The sequence below is a fragment of the Sorghum bicolor genome, chromosome 7 (assembly GCF_000003195.3).
Source record: "Sorghum bicolor cultivar BTx623 chromosome 7, Sorghum_bicolor_NCBIv3, whole genome shotgun sequence".
Taxonomy (NCBI): domain Eukaryota; kingdom Viridiplantae; phylum Streptophyta; class Magnoliopsida; order Poales; family Poaceae; genus Sorghum; species Sorghum bicolor.
In genome coordinates this window covers 52,698,542-52,717,798 of record NC_012876.2, presented here as the reverse complement: position 1 = coordinate 52,717,798, position 19,257 = coordinate 52,698,542, and positions in this window count along the sequence as shown.

Below are 19,257 nucleotides of genomic sequence, written 5' to 3'. Positions count from 1 at the left end.
CGCGCAGCACCGCCCCGCCCCTCACCGGCGCTCCGCCCTGCCCGCGCACCTCCCCGACACCGGCGACCCGCACCGCCCCGCGCACCGCCTCTCCCCTCGGGTGATGCCTGGCCTGGGAGGTGGCAGCGGGGCGCCTCCTGCCGCGGCGTGGGCGGCTCGTGCCACGTCCCGTGCTGCTGCCGGCGGGCGGGCAGCCGTCCCCCACCCGAAGCAGCGGTTAAGCCTACTCCCTACGAGCACACCTAAATTTCAGGTATTTTTTAAATTTTCAGTTCGTAGTTGGCATTGTTTTTATAATTTAGGTTGTTTTTAAATTTATTTTTTGTTAGTTATTAGTAAATAATAATTTAGTTAGTTATTAGTTTTTATTAGTGTTATAATTTAGTTAGGTAATTCATCTAGCATTTTTTTATTTAGCATAGTTTTGTTGTCAATTAAGTTATTAGATAGGTAGTACTTGTAATAAATTTAGTTACCAAACATAGTTATATAGTTCGATAGTTAGGAAATTTAATAATATTATGTATTTTCATGTCGTATGTTCTTATTAACATAGTTATATAGTTAGAAAATTTAGTTATATAGTTGGGTAGGTAGATTCATATTAAATTAGATACACATATACATAATAATTTGTATGTGTACTATAGTTGTAGTTGTATTAATTATATGCCTAGTAACATGGTTGTTTTGTATATCAATTAGATGGATAATTTAGTAAATCTATATCATGGAGGAAGTGTGGAGAAAGATCAGTTTGGCAATGTTGATTTTGTTGGAATGCAAACGGTCCCTTTGATGTTTGATGAGCGGCCCTTGTTTTCTGAATTGATGGGTAGTGCTCGTGATGAGCTTAAATCTAATTCGAATGAAGAAGAAATCTTAGTTGAGGGGGTAATTCATGATGGTCGGTCAGGGACAATTTTTAGGCGGTTGGTCCCAATTGTATCCGAGGTTCAATGGGACAAATATGTCAAAACTGTCATGAAGAGTGAGTTTCAATGTTTGGATTTGGTTGTGCGCAACTTGCCCAAGGAGCCAGCCCCTCTAGTGGATTCTCCTCTTAATTGCCAACCACCCATTGGTGGGTTCTCGCCGGAACCGGACAATCCGGCACCCTCAGCTTCTCCGATACCCATTCACGAGGTGGGTGTGGAAGATGTGGTTGTCGTTCCTGATGCTCAATCCGGTCCCAATGAGGCTGGAACATTTGTCGGTGGTGTTGGTGTTGGCTGCCTAGAGACCCCTATGATCCAGACAATTCAATGTAAGTGGCGTAGTTGCATTATTCATTTTGTTAGCCTTCCTTCGTTCAATTTAGTTGTCTCAATTGTATCCGTATTTGTGGTTTTGTTGTAGGTGACAATCCAAGTAATGATTGTTGTCATCCTGTGCCTCCATCATTTAATGTTGACGCAGCTTTTATAGCATCTAATAGTTTGGATGTTAATATTGAGGATGATGAGGAGCCCTATGGCACAGCTAGAGCTATTGATTCCGATGATGACCGACCAGTTGCACCTTTAAGTGAACAAGAAATGGAGCTTATCAGACGTTTTTGTCCTGATCGTGATCCACTAGTTCACGAGTTTAGTGACCTCAGTCATTCTCAAAATGCTTATGCAGAGGAAAGAGATGATGAGCTGCTGGAGGCTCCTGAGCCTAGTGACAGTGTGCAAATTCAGAAGGGCATGATCTTTAATGACTTGCCCAGCTTAAGAAGGTGGTTACAATAATATTCTGTAATACGTAAAAGACCCTTCAAGGTGATGCACTCCTATGTTGAGCGCCGCTACACGGTTGTGTGTGAGATGTTAGATTGCAACTGGAGGGTCTGTGCTCGTAAACAGAAGGCCACCAGGAAGTTCAAGATCACAAAAATTGTAGGTCCACACACTTGTGCCTAGACAGACCTTCAACAGAAGCATCGACAGTTGACCTCTACAGTTATTGCTAGTACGTTATGCACAACTTCAAAGGGTCAGCCCAACTTGAAGGTCAGAACAATTATGGACATGGCTCAGAAGATATTTAAGTATGATATAAAGTATGGCAAAGCATGGAGGGCAAAGCAAAGGGCTTGGAAGATGATATATGGGGACTGGGAGGAGGGGTACGAGCAGCTTCCAGCAATGTTCAATGCAATGAAAGCAGCAAATCCAGGCATGCATTACGAGTACATTCCAAAGCCTAATGAATAGAGGAATGGGAGGCAGATATTCTTTCGTGCTTTCTGGTGTTTTCCACAGTGTGTCCAGGCCTTTAGGCACTGCCGTCCAGTGTTATCAATTGATGGTACTTTTCTTCTTGGCAAGTACATGGGCACTCTTTTGGTAGCCATTTCCTGTGACGCAGACAACACATTGGTTCCTTTGGCTTTTGCTTTGGTGGAGAGAGAGAACAAAGACAGCTAGGGTTGGTTCATGCGCCTTGTTCGGATACATGTCATGGGCCCACAAAGGGAGGTTAGTGTCATATCTGATAGGCACCAGGGCATACTCAGTGCTGTACAAGAGCAGATTCCTGGTTATGCACCGTTGCACCATCGTTGGTGTACTAGACACCTTGCAGAGAATTTACTTCGGAAGGATGGTACGAAGGACAACTTTCCTCTATTCGAGGAGGTTGCTCGAATGCTTGAGGTGTCGTTTTTTGAGGAGAAGTTGGAGCAGTTAAAAACCGCAACAAATGCAGAAGGTAGGCAGTGACTGCTAGGTTTGATGAGAGAACCTGAGAAATAGACAAGAGCCCATGATGATGGTGGATGGAGGTACGAGTTTCAGACTAGCAACATGGCAGAGTCATTTAATAGTGTGCTCAAGGGTATACGTGCCATGCCAGTCAATGCCATTGTATCTTTTACCTTTTATAGGCTAGTGGCCTGGTTCAACGATAGACATGCTCAAGCATTGTAATTACAGAGTAATAATCTGAAATGGGCACCTAGACCTAAGAAGCACCTTGACAAGGCAAAGGAAAGGGCTAGGACACATGACATAGAGTGTTTTGACCATGCCACTAGCAAGTACCAGGTCACTGAAAGGTGTGGTACAACATCAGATGGTGAGATCCGACCATCAAGGAGTTATATTGTTGTCCTTACTGATTTTTCATGTGGATGTGGGAGACCAAGACAGTACCACTCTCCTTGTTCTCACTATATTGCAGCAGCTAGGCATCGCAACTTTGACTATGAGACCAAGATACCATGGGAGTTGAGTGTTGATAGCCTAGTGCTAACTTGGTCACCCGTTTTGAGCCTTTCCTAGATGAGGGGCAGTGGCCAGAATACATTGGCCCAAGGTACATTGCAGATCCAGGTGCTCGATGGAATAAATGTGGAACCAGAAAGCGGACGAGGCATAAGATGGTCATGGACCAGATTTCAGGTAGAACGAGGCGAGGGAGAGCAACCCCATTTGTTACTGACCCTGAGCAAAATCAATGTGGCAAATGTGGTAGACTTGGGCACAACTCGCGTACTTGCCATTGGCCGCTAAGTCAGGTGCATTTAATATTCTATGTACTTTTCTTGTTAAATACTTTCATATGCAACTTACTTTTTGGTAGACATACATGTTCTAGTGCTCCTTTGTTTAATATAATGACATTGTAATGTATTTTCTCTTTTCTGCTTAATTACTAACTAATGGATCAAATTTGTTTATAGGATGGAGCAGTTCCACCTCCTGGATCCATACTATGAGGAGAAGCACCGAGGACGACTCACTGCAGAGGGGGCGGTACTTACTTTGATCTTTGCTTTTTAGTTATTATTAATTTCCTTACTTATGCATTAAATAATTTGATTGTAATGGTTGCAGGAACTACCCCCGCTTCGACCTCGAACGCATGACAAGTTCGAGGAGATGCGGTATGACGACAGGTACACACCTCTGCTGCAGAGGGCTGGCCTAGATGTCATATTGTATCAGGTTCGTCGTGGGTTGCCTCCAATTAACCCCACGGCGATCACAGCTTTGGTTGACAGGTGCACCATTTCTCCATAGTAATCGTATGTTATTTCCAACAAATTTTATCTATCTTTCTGAAAAACCTAACAACAATGTTCTTTAATTTGTAGGTGGAGGCCAGAAACTCATAGTTTCCACCTACCTTGTGGAGAGATGACTGTTACACTCCAGGACACTCAGAAGATCCTAGGTTTGAGTGTTAGAGGTCGTCCAGTTATCGGACACTGCAGGCCCGATGGTTGGAGGGACAGAGTTGAGGCCTTCCTTGGAAGACCACTTCCTCCGGAGGCATCGGCGTTCCGCACCACAGGGGTACCAATTGCTTGGCTTAGGCAGAGCTTTGGTAACTGTCCGGCACATGCGGACCAGGAGACAGTTGCCTACTACTGTAGAGCTTGGATCTTGCACCTATTTAGGTGTGTTCTTTTCCCTGACGGGACAGGGGACACTGCATCGTGGATGTACCTCCCGTGCCTCACTGACTGGGACACCACAGGTACTTACAACTGGGCTTACACAGTTATTATTAATTTGCTTACTTATGCTTACTTATGCATTGATTAAATTGATTGTAATGGTTACAGGTACTTACAGCTGGGCTTCGGGAGTGCTAGCTTACCTATACCGTAGCCTTTGTGAGGCATGTCGTCGGACCGCAAATAGTTCTTCCGTTGGTGGTTGTGTTTACCTACTGCAGCTTTGGATGTTGTCTCGTCTCCCAGTTGGACGGCCCATAGTTGACGCTCCTCGGGAATGGTTTGCAGTGGGCAACCCTCGTCACCGTCCGACGTTTGCCCATCTTTGGGACCAGGCGAAAGTCCCCTTCAGCAGGACTTCACGTGCGTACATACAGTATGCCAATGAGCTCGACACGCTTAGGCCCTCCATGGTGACTAAAATGCAGTAGTTCTTGTTTAATGTATGCTCGATAGTTTCTCTAACTTGCCATATACATTTCTTATGTTTGCAGGTGAATTGGGAGCCGTACACAGTGAATGATGCGCTGCATCTTGGAGTAAGCAGCATGTGTAGCGAGGATGAAGACCTGTACTTGATGATGTGCCCTCTGATTTGCTTCTATGCTGTTGAGTGGCACCTTCCAAATCGAGTAGCCTGCCAATTTGGCTTGTGCCAGTAATGGCCTGTCCCGCCATTCGATACTTCCGTGGAGCTGCACAAGAAAGTCATTTTGGTAAATTTTCCATGCAATTGATAGAAATGTTGACTGCAATTTATTCAAAGTTTAATATTTATTCAATGTTCAATACCATAAATGTTGCTGAAATTTACATGCTTGCTGAAATTTATTTGCTACTTTTTCATTCAATGTTTGCTGAAATTTATTCAAAGATGCATATTTATTCAAAGTTCAATACCACAAATGTGCTAGTGCCTATCCATGCTTGCTGAAATTTATATCCTTAGTCATTTCCATCGTATTTGATGCATTCAATTCAACCTACTTGCTGAAATTTACATGCTTGTTGAACTTTATTTCATACTTGGTCCAATATAAATGCTTGCTGAAATTTAGAACCCCCTATATCCATGTTGCTAGTTCAATATTTATAACCTCCTACTAAGTTTTTGAATCAATGTTGTTAAATCTGTTTTATTATTTTTATCCTTAATATTTAATTTCAGGATTGATCGTCAGAAGCAGAAGAAGACAGTTGAGTTTCAAACGTTGCATCGTCACCACATAGAGGTGTGGGACCAGTTTCATGACAACCTCTACGAAAATGAGCAACCACATACCAACTACAATTTTCGTGCATACCTTACTTGGTACCTAGGTGTTACACGAACAAGGTTGAAAATTCAGTGGACCCAAGCAGATTGTGCGTACATTGAATCATCTGAGGATGAGGACACTTCCTATGACCTTGCAGCACGACAAGGGACACTTATTCCTTTCCACTTTACAATTGTACGGTTCTTGTCCTTTCCACTTTATAAATTGCACCTATATAAACTAATACATGTCTTATCTTATAGGGCAACGCAATCAAGCAATTTGTACTTCATATCGAACGGTTTCCAAGAACAGGTGTGGACGAGCACACACTAAACAACTTTCTTGGAGTAAGTACTTGACATCAAATTTATCTAAGAACAAGTATTACGACCCTCATTTATTATATATCTAACAATATGAATTTTAATCTTTGCATAATAGAGACTAGCACTGTAATACCCGATTTTAAGGACAAAATCAGATACGCACCATATGTGAGTTTTAGAAGTCAAATCCCACATATAGCTACAAATAAAGAGTAATATCAAAAGACAATGCATAAATATATAACGTATTTAGTATAAAAGAGATAACCTTTGATAGCAAACAGCGGATAAATAACTCCAACTTCGGGTATTAACTTCACTCTACAGGATCCAACTGACTGGTTGATCACAAGCCTAACACTCCTCCTGATGTATGGGAGAAATAGCAAGAGTGGGTCCATGTCGAACTCCACAAGTATAGCAACTAGATTGTATAGCTCCCACAGTCTCATGATCAATGTGACATAAATAATGTAGAGCATTAAACAATAAATAATGAGCATATTTAACACTCAAGAATCATCACCCTTAATGTAGATGTCTCCAAGGCCGCTCCTGACCGTGAGCTCGGCTAGTATACTAGTTTTTAACACTCTGCAGAGGTTGTACATCTTTACCCATGAGTCATGATTTATCCTTTCGCCCGAGGTGATCAGCCTCTTAACCCACTTCCAAGGAAGGTCGGCAGAGACCACTATGAAGCCTTTCAAAAGTTCGTCTAACATGTTAGGGCCGCAAGGTTTCCTTTGCGCGCAGATATAGAGCCCCCCTTCCGATGGCACAATGACTCGCAGCCTATACACATACAGACAGCGGCCACACTATACCCAAAACGGTTCAGCCCCTCCGCCCTTTCGGGTAACCTCTAACAAGCTAGAAAAGGTCTTCATACTGAGCTAAAGCCAGAGCCATTATAGCCCTCATGGTTGCACTGTTGTCCCGGGTTATCACGTACAGATAAATCATCAAGTTGCTAAAAAGTCATTTTTATCGTTTATTACTTAATATTAATTTAGCCACAGGATCATGGTCACAGAAATAAAACCCAAATGCTATACTTGCCTTAATCCAATTGCTCTTGCTGATCTTGCTGGTCTTACTAGTTGTCCAAGGCTGTGATCTTGATCACTGGAGCATTTTTTATCACCACGAATTGCTCACCGTCTAAACTCGATCATCGATCACACAAACAATCGGAGAAACATACACGAAGCAAACAAGACTACAATTAGAACAGTACACCAAACATGTAAAAATCACTACGATTTTATAGACGTAAAGATCATGAAAATCGGAGCTAAAACGGAGAAGATATGAATTTTCTAAGATTTTATGTAGAAAAGAAATTAATTAATTAATATCACGAAAATAAAAAGTTTCAAACTGAGAAAACAATGTTACTAACATGTAGAGCTCATTAAAACGAACCTAACGCAATTTGAATGGGTCGAATCGGAGTTAAAATGAATATTTTATGGCCAAAAGAAAGTCAGTGGCAATTCTGTAAATAGTAAAAACGTATTTTTAATCTAAAACCTAGCTGTTTGTATTTTCCAAACTGAAAGATAAAGTGATTGGGGCTTACGTTGGTGGACAGGGAGTAGGTTCACCGGCAGTGACGCTTTCTTGGAGCTACAGCAACGCCGGAGCAGCCGACCGTTCGTAGATGTCGTGTATAGGCGAGACGATGGCGATCACGTTGTAGAGAAGAAAATATAAATTTTATTTTACTACCTTAGGAATTCTCAAATTAGAGGCTTCCCATATGATAGTCTTTGATGTGTTTTGTCTAAGGGGTTGGTACATATATATATGGAGAAAAACTCCCCACCTCCACGTCAACTAGCGATATGGTACTAATTGATTTGCAACCTCCATCTTTACTAATAGGACTAATTAATTATTAAAGCCCATTAGTAAATATATACACGGTCTTTAGGATTTATTATGGGCTTTGACGTTGGAAAAATAGGAAGAGGTTTATTATTTTCGAAATTAATTATTTTCATGGATAAAATAATTCTAGAAAAGTCCAGAATTAGTAGTTAAGCCACGAAAAATACTCCGAAAGCTCTGAAAATTTGGGAAAAATTCTCAGAGATATTATGGAACATGAGGAACTCAAATAAAGTATTTGGAGCCTAGGATAAGTTTATTTGGAGCATCTAAAAAATTAGATTATGCTTACAGAAAAGTGAGAATAGAAGCTGAAAAAATTCCCGAAAAATTTATAGAGAGTGCTTGATGGACGAGGAACTAAAAGAAGCGCTTTGAGTGACAAAGAAAATATTTTAGGAAGGTCCTAATAAAAATCTGAGCTTAGAAACAAGGAATTTGGTTGTAGATAAAAGATAAATACGTGCCGAATAAGGAAGATCGATCTACTAAACGTATTTTAAATATTTTTCTTACTATCAACATATAAAGGAGCAACAAGCATCACATCAAAACATATGCACCAGCATGTATGCATAATAATATTGCTAAGCCTTATGATAAATTTTAATTTAATGAAAAAAATTATTTTTCCTATATTTTCATGAGCACAAAAATACAAAAATAAATAACTTTATCTATATTTCAAAAGAAGTAAATTTTAGGGTGTTACAAGCACGTAGGCTTAGGCGTGCTGCAGCTCGTTGCGGTTGCGGTACTAGTGCTACGATGCATGTGCATGTGCCACAGGAACAACAATGCAAGACACCTGTTGTGCATGGTACATCTTCTTTGGGAGGTATATTTTCATTACATTTGTTGTTTACTTGAACTGAGCAATTTACATGGTATGATATAATGAATTATGTGCACACATCATTTGAACAATGTTGATAGGATCTGGAGGACAGAGCTCGTCTCGGCCAACCATGGACACTTTTCAAAGCGATGATGATGACGACGAAGAGGGGGTGGCCGAGGAGCGTGACTATGACGAGCTTGGGTTATCTCAGCTTCCTGATGCTCCTTCTACTCAGCCTACGCAGGTTGCAAGAAGGCGACGTCGTTCACCTTCTAGGTACACTCCAGGCACCGATGCTCTTGGCCACAAGGGTAAGGGTAAGACTAGGAGGCAGTGATGAGGACTTCTGTGCTAACACCATGGTAGCAGCTTAGAATTGATGGCATAACTTTTGTTATTTTGCATGTATCGACTTCGTTAACTTTGTGGACTATTTGTACTACATGAGACTCTATGGTCTTTGTGGACTATTTGAACTATCATTTCTGATGGCGTATGTGATTGTGTTATGATATTTGGATGAATCAATGTTTGTATTGTACTGTGATGTCTATTTATAACTGTGGATGTACCTAAAACAGGGGAAACTCTTGCAAATTTTTTCCATGAATTATTCAATGTAGTGCACATATTCTGTGGTCCATTCCTATTGGTTATCGCAGTGTAGGCTTTTCAGAAACAGTGAACCAATATGGGCTTGTCATTGAATCATCACATCCGAAACAGTGAACGAATCTAGCCTTTTCAGATGACAATCCAAATAGACTTTTTCAGTTTTCAACTAGGCTTTTCAGTAATCGAATCTAGGCTTTTCAGATGACAATCCAAATAGACTTTTCAGTTTTCAACTAGGCTTTTCAGTAATCGAATCTAGGCTTTTCAGGTGCATTTATTTTATACTACAACGGCTACCAAGTATTGGGTTCCTATATATATACGCAGTGGTGAGAGCGTTGCTACTCACAGGAGATTGTTCAGTTGAAGTAAAAATGTCTGGAGGGTCGTCTAGAGGGAAGGGAAAGGGAAAGGGGGCGATGAAGGGTAATCCCTTTGTTTGGGAGGGTCCTCTTGGTCCTAAAGACTTTGAGGAAGCAATTTATGATAGGTTCCCCCTTGAGAGCAAACATGATTTTACTAAAGAGGCACCACTGAGGGCATATGATGACCGAAAAGAAGAGTGGCCAAAATGCATGCATGGTGAGGATTGTTTGGTGCAGATGTACACAGAGGGGATAGATGGAGGGCGTCGTTTCTTCAAATGTCCACGAGCATGGGTAAGTCATATTAGTAATTCAACCTTCAATAAGATACTCTTTGGTGCTAAAGCTACATACTTATTGCAGTCATCCTTGTCAAAAGAGAACTGTGGCTTCACCAGATGGGTCAATCCTAGACCTATTCATCCCCATGCAGAGTACATCTACTACCTGCAGGACCGTATCTTTGATTTAGAAACAGAAGTTAGCAGTGGTTACAAGGACGACGAAGAGGACGACAACAGCAATGCTACTGGCTCCCAAAACACAATATGCAATGATCCATACTGCACATGCCCTAATCACAAGAACAAGGGCCCTCCTTCACCACCACCCCCACCACCACCACCAACAATGGGAGGATACTATGGAGAAGGGGCAACACAGTTTGCTATATGGCCACACTACTAGGTCGAACTGAACTAATTCACAGGCCACATCCATATGTTTGTTGTTTGGTTTAATCACCTAAGGCATGTTAGGGTTAGTCGAAAGAACTATGTACCTTTGTGTGGTATATGTTCTCACATGCCATTTCATGTGCTTGTTAATTGCTTGAATTACCTAAGGCATGTTAGGTTTAGTCTCGGACCTCTGCACCCTTGTTTGGTGCATGTTTTGACATGCCATTCAATGTGATGTGTGCTACTAGTTATGCAATATACTAGTTCGTTAACTTCCATTTCAACTAATTATCCTCATTCCATTGCCTATGCAATACTCAAATAAAAATATTGTCTACTAATAATGAAACCAAATTAAAATTGCTAAAGTGCATTACATGACAACAAATTGAAAAGTCCAACACTAAACAATATTGTCCATGAACCAAACATAGAACAAGAAGGTAATGTAACTACTGGGTGCAACGGGGCCACTTTCCCTTCCGCTGGGCATCTGGATTCTCATCCATCGCTGCCTTCGCTCGGCGCACACGCTCAAGCTTCTTTTCCCTGTCCTCCCGAGCCACAACAACACGTCTTCTTTCCTCCTCTTCCTTGTGCTCCCTCTTTTGAGCCTCCTCTCTACGTCTCTTCTCTAATATCTCTGCACGCTCTGCATCCCACTCCTTTAGGCCTTGTAGAAGCCGCTTGTCGGACTCCTTAATCTCAGTGTCAATCCACTGCTCAAAATCACACAATGGTGGAGGGGTCTGCAACAAATATATTTGTTCAAAAAATTAAATCATGCTTCATAGGACACAAAATACTAAGTGCACAATAGAAAAATTAACTTACATTTTGGCGTAGGCTCCCAGGCAAAATTGGAACACATCCAATACCTCTGCCGATAGGTTTCCTCGTCTTCTGAAATTTCTACCTTGCAAGGATCACCACAAAAGCACATAGGTACTGGAACACCGCTAGGAAGCGGCTTGTGGATGTAAGGACTCCCGGTCGTCCGGCCATAGCTATAGTTCAAAGAATTCAATTCTAAAAAATCATAGCAATTAACGATTCAAATGAAAACTACAATTTACCAAATGATAAATAATAATGAATAAAATTTATCGAAACATGTCGAAAGGTTACCTTGGTTTGCTACTTTTTCCACGACGTGGCATTCTACGATTGCATAATATAAATATTAATCATCCATTCAAAAATCTAGTAATGGTTTATCTAAGTCTACAACATACGTGTAATATAGGTCAAATCAATGTGTCAAAAACTAATATGTGAAAGAGTATACCTAGCTCTTCAAGATCTATGGATCAAATCAAACTTTTGATGGTCGAAATATTGAATCCAAATTCGTGCTCGGTTTTTGGAGAGGAAGAGCCGAGAGGGGAGATGAAAATATGAACTGCGTCCACGGGTAGCGAAGGGCGTCGGCTGGTTTGTAGTAGAGAGCTCCCTGCCACGTCAGAGCCACGTCAGAAGCCCCGTTGGGCACAGCCAGGGACCTCGACGCCGTGATCCATGACGTCGAGACGTGATACCTCTACGCCATGATGCATGGCGTCGACCCTCTGGGTCCAAAACCGAGATTATGTTTTCTAGGGGTCAAAAAAGAATTTTTTTTCAAAAAAAAAGCCAAATTGTAAAAAATTGGGCAGGGCCGTTGGGAGATGGTTGGGAACACTGCCACCAGGTCTCGGCAAACAAACATAGTCCCGGTAGGGCCTTGTCCAATTGAGAAAATGAACCAAACAAGGTGGTCCATATACCAGTTTGGCCTAGCCTAACCCAATCTGGCTAGTGTGCTACATGCAGGCTGGGGCCATCTAGACAAACAAACATGCCCTAATTACCAAATCAAAGCAGCCTAGGAGAGCTAGCGATCACTGCTGCATGATCGGGCATTAGCACCGGTCGGGAAGGGCCTGTTGCCCCGGTTCCCGAGCCGGTGCTGCCCTTCCGGGACTAAAGGCCCACCCTTTAGTCCCGGTTCGGCCAACCGGTGCTAAAGGCCCCCCCCTTTAACACCGGTTGGTAACACCAACCGGTGTTAAAGGGTTTCTTTTTCTTTTTTTTTAGTTCACTTCTTCGGTTCTGTTTATTGTTTATATATAATATATAATAATAGGTTTTTCAATACATGTTTTGCTGATACAATAATATATTTATATTACACGCATATTAAGCATATATAAATGAAAATTATAGGCTAAGCTTAATAGTTAAGCTTTGCCTATAATAAAATGAATAGACCACATCAAAAATTAAATAGATATGTAAAAAGCTTTATATATATATAGTTTTATATGTACAAAATTCGTAACACATATATACATAGAGTTTGTTCTCCCAATGTCTACAAACGATACAAATGATCATCGTTGTTTGGTATAAGAGTTTCGTTGCCGTTGAAGTGAAACTCGCCGTTTGGATTGATCACTTGGTCGCGGAGAAATCCTGCTATCGTCTCTTGGATAGCTTTGATTCGGTCTTGTTGTAGGACCTTTTCCCTCAGCCATTCCGTCTTTAATTTGAAATAAATAAAAAAGGTATTAGTTATCTAAGTTATTCAATATAATTCAGGAGATAATGAAAAGAGACATGTAACGTACTCTGAGCGTCTCTGTGGGTGTTTGATTGACTTGTGCCATCATGAATTTGCACACGTAATATGCACATAGATTGTTCCCTCCTTCTTGTCTTAAACACCACTGTACGATGTATATATATATAAAAATATTCATAACCACGACAATAAGAAGGCTAAAAGTTAGCGAAAGTTTGTTAGCTAGTAGAACTTACTTGTGGATGTATTATGTTAAGCGGCGCTTTACATCCACTGAGATGTTCACGGTCAATGAATCTTTCCCAAACCCTATACACAGCCATTGTGGATCGTGAACTAATAATTACAGAGTCATATTATGATATTTTTGTAGCTGAGATCGACATTACGTACCTTTGAATAATGTTTACCATTTGTTGATAATTTTCTTGTGGTTTTCTCATTGAGTCAAAGATTATCAATCGGTTCTTGGGAATTTCAATGACCATGAGTATCCAGTGAAAGCTGTTTACACACACATATATAGGGTCAGTCCTATAATGTAAAATAAAATATGCATGCACTTAATAACTATATAACTCACTCGAAGTTGAAGGGGAAGAGTATTTTTTGTTTTTCTTTTTGGTTTACAAAGAACCTCATAAGATTGGTGCAGATTTCTGTCTCATAATCTGCTGTACACACTGCCTGCGGAGCCTTGAAAACAATATAAGGGTCAACGAACCCAATACTATTGTCATTTCTCATTCTGAGCTCTCTCATTTGGTGCCTGCATATATACATACAAATCCTAAGTGTGTAAGGATTATATACATGTAATTAAAGAAGTTAGAAGTATAATAAAAAGGAAAAATACTTACAGACAAAAGCAGCTGACAAGAGATTTGTCAAGAGCGTCGAGGTGGCATAATTGGTGCAATTCTTCGAACTGCACGTATATGAGGTCATCTCCACGGAAGTAGTGATGTTGTCTAATACGAACAGAAATCCAATTCTCTCCCCTTTTAGACGCCTCAATGCACCATTTGTTTATTGCAAACATTTGTGTGCCGAGCTCGTGTAAACGCTTAGGGTCGAATAGACTCCTGCCCGGTTCATATCTTGCCCTCCATTGATCAACTACCTCGGCTTTTTCAAATGTATGACATCCAAGAATGGCGGTAATTTCTTCTATATTTAAACCGCTCTGTCCAAAGTAACTCTCAAGCGAGTCTAGCTCAGACAACGCTATGGATTTCTTTGGCATCAAGTCTTCATTTGAGCCGTATTGATTTGGCACAATCAAAGGGGGCACCGGTTTTGATACTTCTCCGAGCTGTGGGACCCCCTTTCCTACTCTCTTCTTAGTAGGCTGTGAAGACTTGACCAGAGACCGCTCATAGTCCGAAAGTGCTGGCTTTTTCTGAGCTTCGCGTTGCTTCTTTTGATGGTCCGCCACCTTCTGCCTCAGTTCCGATGGCTTCACATAAAAGTACGGCTTTTCTGGGTTAAGCCGTTTTTTCCTTTCCTCCTTTATTTTATCAAAAAATTGTTGGACCTCAGCTTTAGATGTAGCAATTACCTCCTCTTCACTCTTTTCGTAAGGTAATTTTTCTGGCGTCTTAGCTCTCTTTGCTGAGGCAGCCTTCTTTGGAGGTGGGACCGATGACTTCGGTCCTTCTTGGACGGACCGCTTCTTACTACCTCGCTTTGGAGGCGAGGGGACCGACCGTGCACTCTTTGGAGAGGGCGGTGCAGGCGGTGGAGGGGGTGGGGCCGATCTTTTTGGCGTTGGAGAACGCGGTGGAGGAGTTGGAGAACGCGGTGGAGGAGTTGGAGACCTCGGTGGAGGAGGTGGAGACCGTGGTGGAGGCGGTGGCGGGGTCGGTGTGGCCGCCGCAGGTGTTGGAGGAGATCCAGCATTGTCACCGCCCGCAGCACTATGATGCGCTGGGGAGAGAACTGGACTTAGGTTGGAGGAGTCCCTGCAAAGAAAACAATTACAAGTTTTGTGAGTAAACTTTTTTTAAATTTCAATACATAATAAATAATATAAGAAGTAAAATCACACACAAACCTATGCTGAGGAATAATTATGAAGCGCTTGCGCCAACAAATAAATGTCTTCTCAGCTTCACCTAAGGTCTTCTCTCCGTCTCCCCCTTCTATGTCTAGTGGCACATTGCCACAACCTTTCTCAACCCTATCAACCGAGACGCTAGCATATCCACCAGGTACTGGTCGATTATGGATTCTTGGAGTGCCCGTTCGGTCGATAGGGTTGACAACAGCGATAGCCACCTTTTTGGTGGCATTCCCATCTGGTACATGCAGCTCACAGGTAGTAAAAGCCTCTGTGACATCATCCACGGGGAAGTGTAGCTTCGTGTCATCCTGAATGGTTGGTACTTCCGTGGATGCGCAGCTGCTTTTCAACTGGCCTGGGGGGCTAACATTGACCTCAGGCTGTGATGTACCTTGCCCTTTCGTCATTTGACTAAGTGCTGCTTGCACTTGCCTTTGAATCTCTGCCTGCATCCATTCTTCACGAGCTTTCTCGCGCTCTTGTGACTGCAGAACAAAAGCTTCCAGGCGGCGGATCCGCTCTGCCTCCTCATCCTTCTTTCTCTGGCAGCTTCTGTAGGTATCTTGATCGGCTTGGAATGATTGCAGCCACGGAACTGCCCCATAGCCTCTCGTACGCCCACCGTGCTCAGGATTTTCAAGCGCATAGGTGAGTTCATCCTTCTCCCTGTTAGGCCTGAACTCACCAGACTGAACCGCCTCACGTGCACGGACTAGTCTCTCTGCTGCTCTAGAGATTTCTTGGCCCCAAACTAGCGCCCCGGTGTCTGGGTCCACGCTTCCCCCATGACCGTAGAACCAATGCTTGGAGCGCTCGCTCCAATTCTTTGCTATTGTCTCGGGTGTGACCCCCCTAGCAAGCATCTCCTGTTCCATTCGGTCCCACTTGGGAGCAGCACTCTTATAACCACCTGATCCCATATGATGGTGGTATGCCTTTTTACTGGCATTCTCTTTGTTTCTATTGGCTCGTTCCTCGCCCTCTTCTGATGTTTTGTACTGCACAAAGTCATCCCAGAAGGCCCTCAGCTTTACATATTGCTTGAGGTTGAAATCTGGAGTCTCGTTTTTCTTGACATATTTATTGTACAAAGACTTCTTCCAATTCTGGAAGAGTACTGCCATCTTCTTCATAGTCCAGTCATAAATTCGCACCTTCAACTCTTCATCGTTGGTGTCGAAGGTGAAAACGTCTGTGACGGCTTTCCAAACTAACTCCTTGTCACGATCAGAGACAAAACTGATCTCAGGAGCACCTCGCTTCTCTCTCCATTCACGACAACTGATCGGTATTTGATCTCTCACAAGATATCCACAGTGATTAACATATTTATTTGCATGCTCACCAAGTGGTCTGCCTGTAGCTATCTCAAACTCAGAGATTACATAGCGGCCCTCCAACGGCTTCTTTGGTCCTCGTGGAGGTACGCTTCTCCCCGTAGAGGTCGATCCAGAAGGCTACACGTACATATAGAAACAAAAATACTAAATTAATAACCAAGTAATAAGTCTAAAACCTAATGTAAGAGATGCATTATTTATATATGTTTACATTTACATACCTCGCCAGTATTTTCTTCTTGTTGCACGACAAGTTGTTGCTCAGGGGCATTGCCCTCTTGTTGCTCAGGGGCATTGCCCTCTTGTTGCTCAGTACGATTGCCTTGCATGATGTCGTGGTAATCAACAAAGTACTGACTACCGTCGTCGATCATATTTTGAATGGCAGCTTCCATATAATCAGGATCATCATGAGGACGGTCAGCCATTTCTATGTCTGCAACCATACATATATATATTCTATATAAGATAAGAAATACACTAATACTACTACAAATGAAAGTGTTGGAGTGCTCTAAAAATAATACTAGGATCTTTTAAGCCAAGTAATACATTAATAAGAAATACACTACAATTCATAATACACTACAATTCAAAACACTACAATTCATAATATACTAGAATAACATACTAAAAAGTCTTTTAAGCCAAGTAATATACTAGAATAATATACTAAAATATAATACTAAAAAATAATACTATAATAATAGTATAAACTAATAGTATATGTTTTAAGCCAAGTAATACACTTGCACATAGAATAATGTACTAAAAAATTCATACTACTACAAATTGATACAAGAATAATATAAGTGCATATATATACATAATAAGAAATACACTAGAATAATAGAAGTGCTAGAGTGCTCCAAACTAAAAAGTAATACTAAAAAAATAATACAGACAATAACACTAGAATAATATACTAGCACACAATATATTTCATAATAATTCAAAACACTAGCACAAAATATATTTCATAACAATTCAAAACACTACAATTCATAATATACTAGAATAACATACTACAAAGTCTTTTAAGCCAAGTAATATACTAGAATAATATACTAAAATATAATACTAAAAAATAATACTAAAATAATAGTATATAAACTAATACACACTTGCACATAGAATAATGTACTAAAAAATTAATAATACTACAAAATGATACAAGAATAATATAAGTGCATATATATACATAATAATACAAAATAATAGTATATAAACTATTCGGTATGAAATATAAGTGCATATATAATGATACAAAATAATAGTACATAATTAAGTGCATATAAAATAATAGTATATATACATAATGATACAAAATATATTAATAATATAAAATAATGATACAAGAACAAAATGATACAAGAATAATAGTATATATATATACATACATACACATATATATATATATATATCTTATATATATATATAAGAGATATATATATATATATAAACTGTTGGTATTCATATATATATATATATATATATATATATATATATGTATGTATATGTGTATATATATATATAAACTGTTGGTATTCATATATATCTATACAATTCATATATACAATTTTAGTCTATACATATAAACTGTTTTGACATTCATCCATATATATATATATATACACACGAGCGATCGATACACATGAAGAAATATACGTAGATCTGTGGAGAGCCGCTGCAGCGACGCTGGAGACGAACGGCGGCGCTGTAGATGGCGGCGGCGGCGCTGTAGATGGCGGCGGCGGCGCTGGAGACGAACGGCGGCGCTGGGAGACGAATGGGCGGCGCTGGACGACGGCGGCGCGGAGATCTCTGCTCGACGAAGACGAAGACGAAGGGAACTGCCCAGATCCAGGGCTCCTGCACACATTTATAGGGGCGGACCCTTTAGCACCGGTCCGTGGCTGGAACCGGTGCTAAAGGGTCCTTAACACCGGCTGGTAAAAAGAGCCGGTGTTAAACGGTCACCCTTTAGCACCGGCTCGTGTTACCAGCCGGTGCTAAAGGGACCCTTTAGCACCGGTTCCAGCCACGGACCGGTGCTAAAGGGTCCTAGGCGGGCTCGGGCGGGGTCCTGAAATTTTCAGGACCCTTTAGCACCGGTTCCCACTATGGGCCGGTGCTAAAGGCCCATTTTTTTAGTTTAGGGTTTTTCAATTGTTTTATATATACAGTTTATATTATAAATTGTATAGTAAATTAAATATTTTGCATAATGTTTTTTAAATAGTGACATATATTGTAATTTGTTTTAATGTACACATGAAAATTTTTAAACTTAAATATCTTATTGTATTTTTATAATTTACAATGATTTTGTAAGAAATGTTTAGTATTTTGTTAATGCAAAAATATATTATTCCAATAAATTTACAAAAACTATATCCAATGAACTGGAAATTTATTTTCACATCATATTGACGTAAAACTTTTTATTTTTGTTATTTATTACTAGGAATGCTACTTGGGTATAATTTTCATCAAATAAAAAATCATATAAAAATATATATCTTGATGAACACACCCTTTGACCGAACCCTAGATTGTCCCAAATGGAACAGTCATGAATACAAAGTTTGCTACACTCATCAAGTTCTACATTTTGTCTAATGGTCAACTTTTCATTTGGAAAAGTTTGAACCACTGAATTTTGAATTTTCATGGAACTCATAGCCACGCAGCGGTTTCGGAACCCTACATGGTCTCGAATGGAAAAGTCATGAATACCAATATTGTTCCACTCATCAAAATCTACATTTCATATATAGACTATTTTTGCATTTGACAAAGTTTTGGGAAGGTGTAGTTGAAAATCCACAATTGACACATATAGTTTCATATA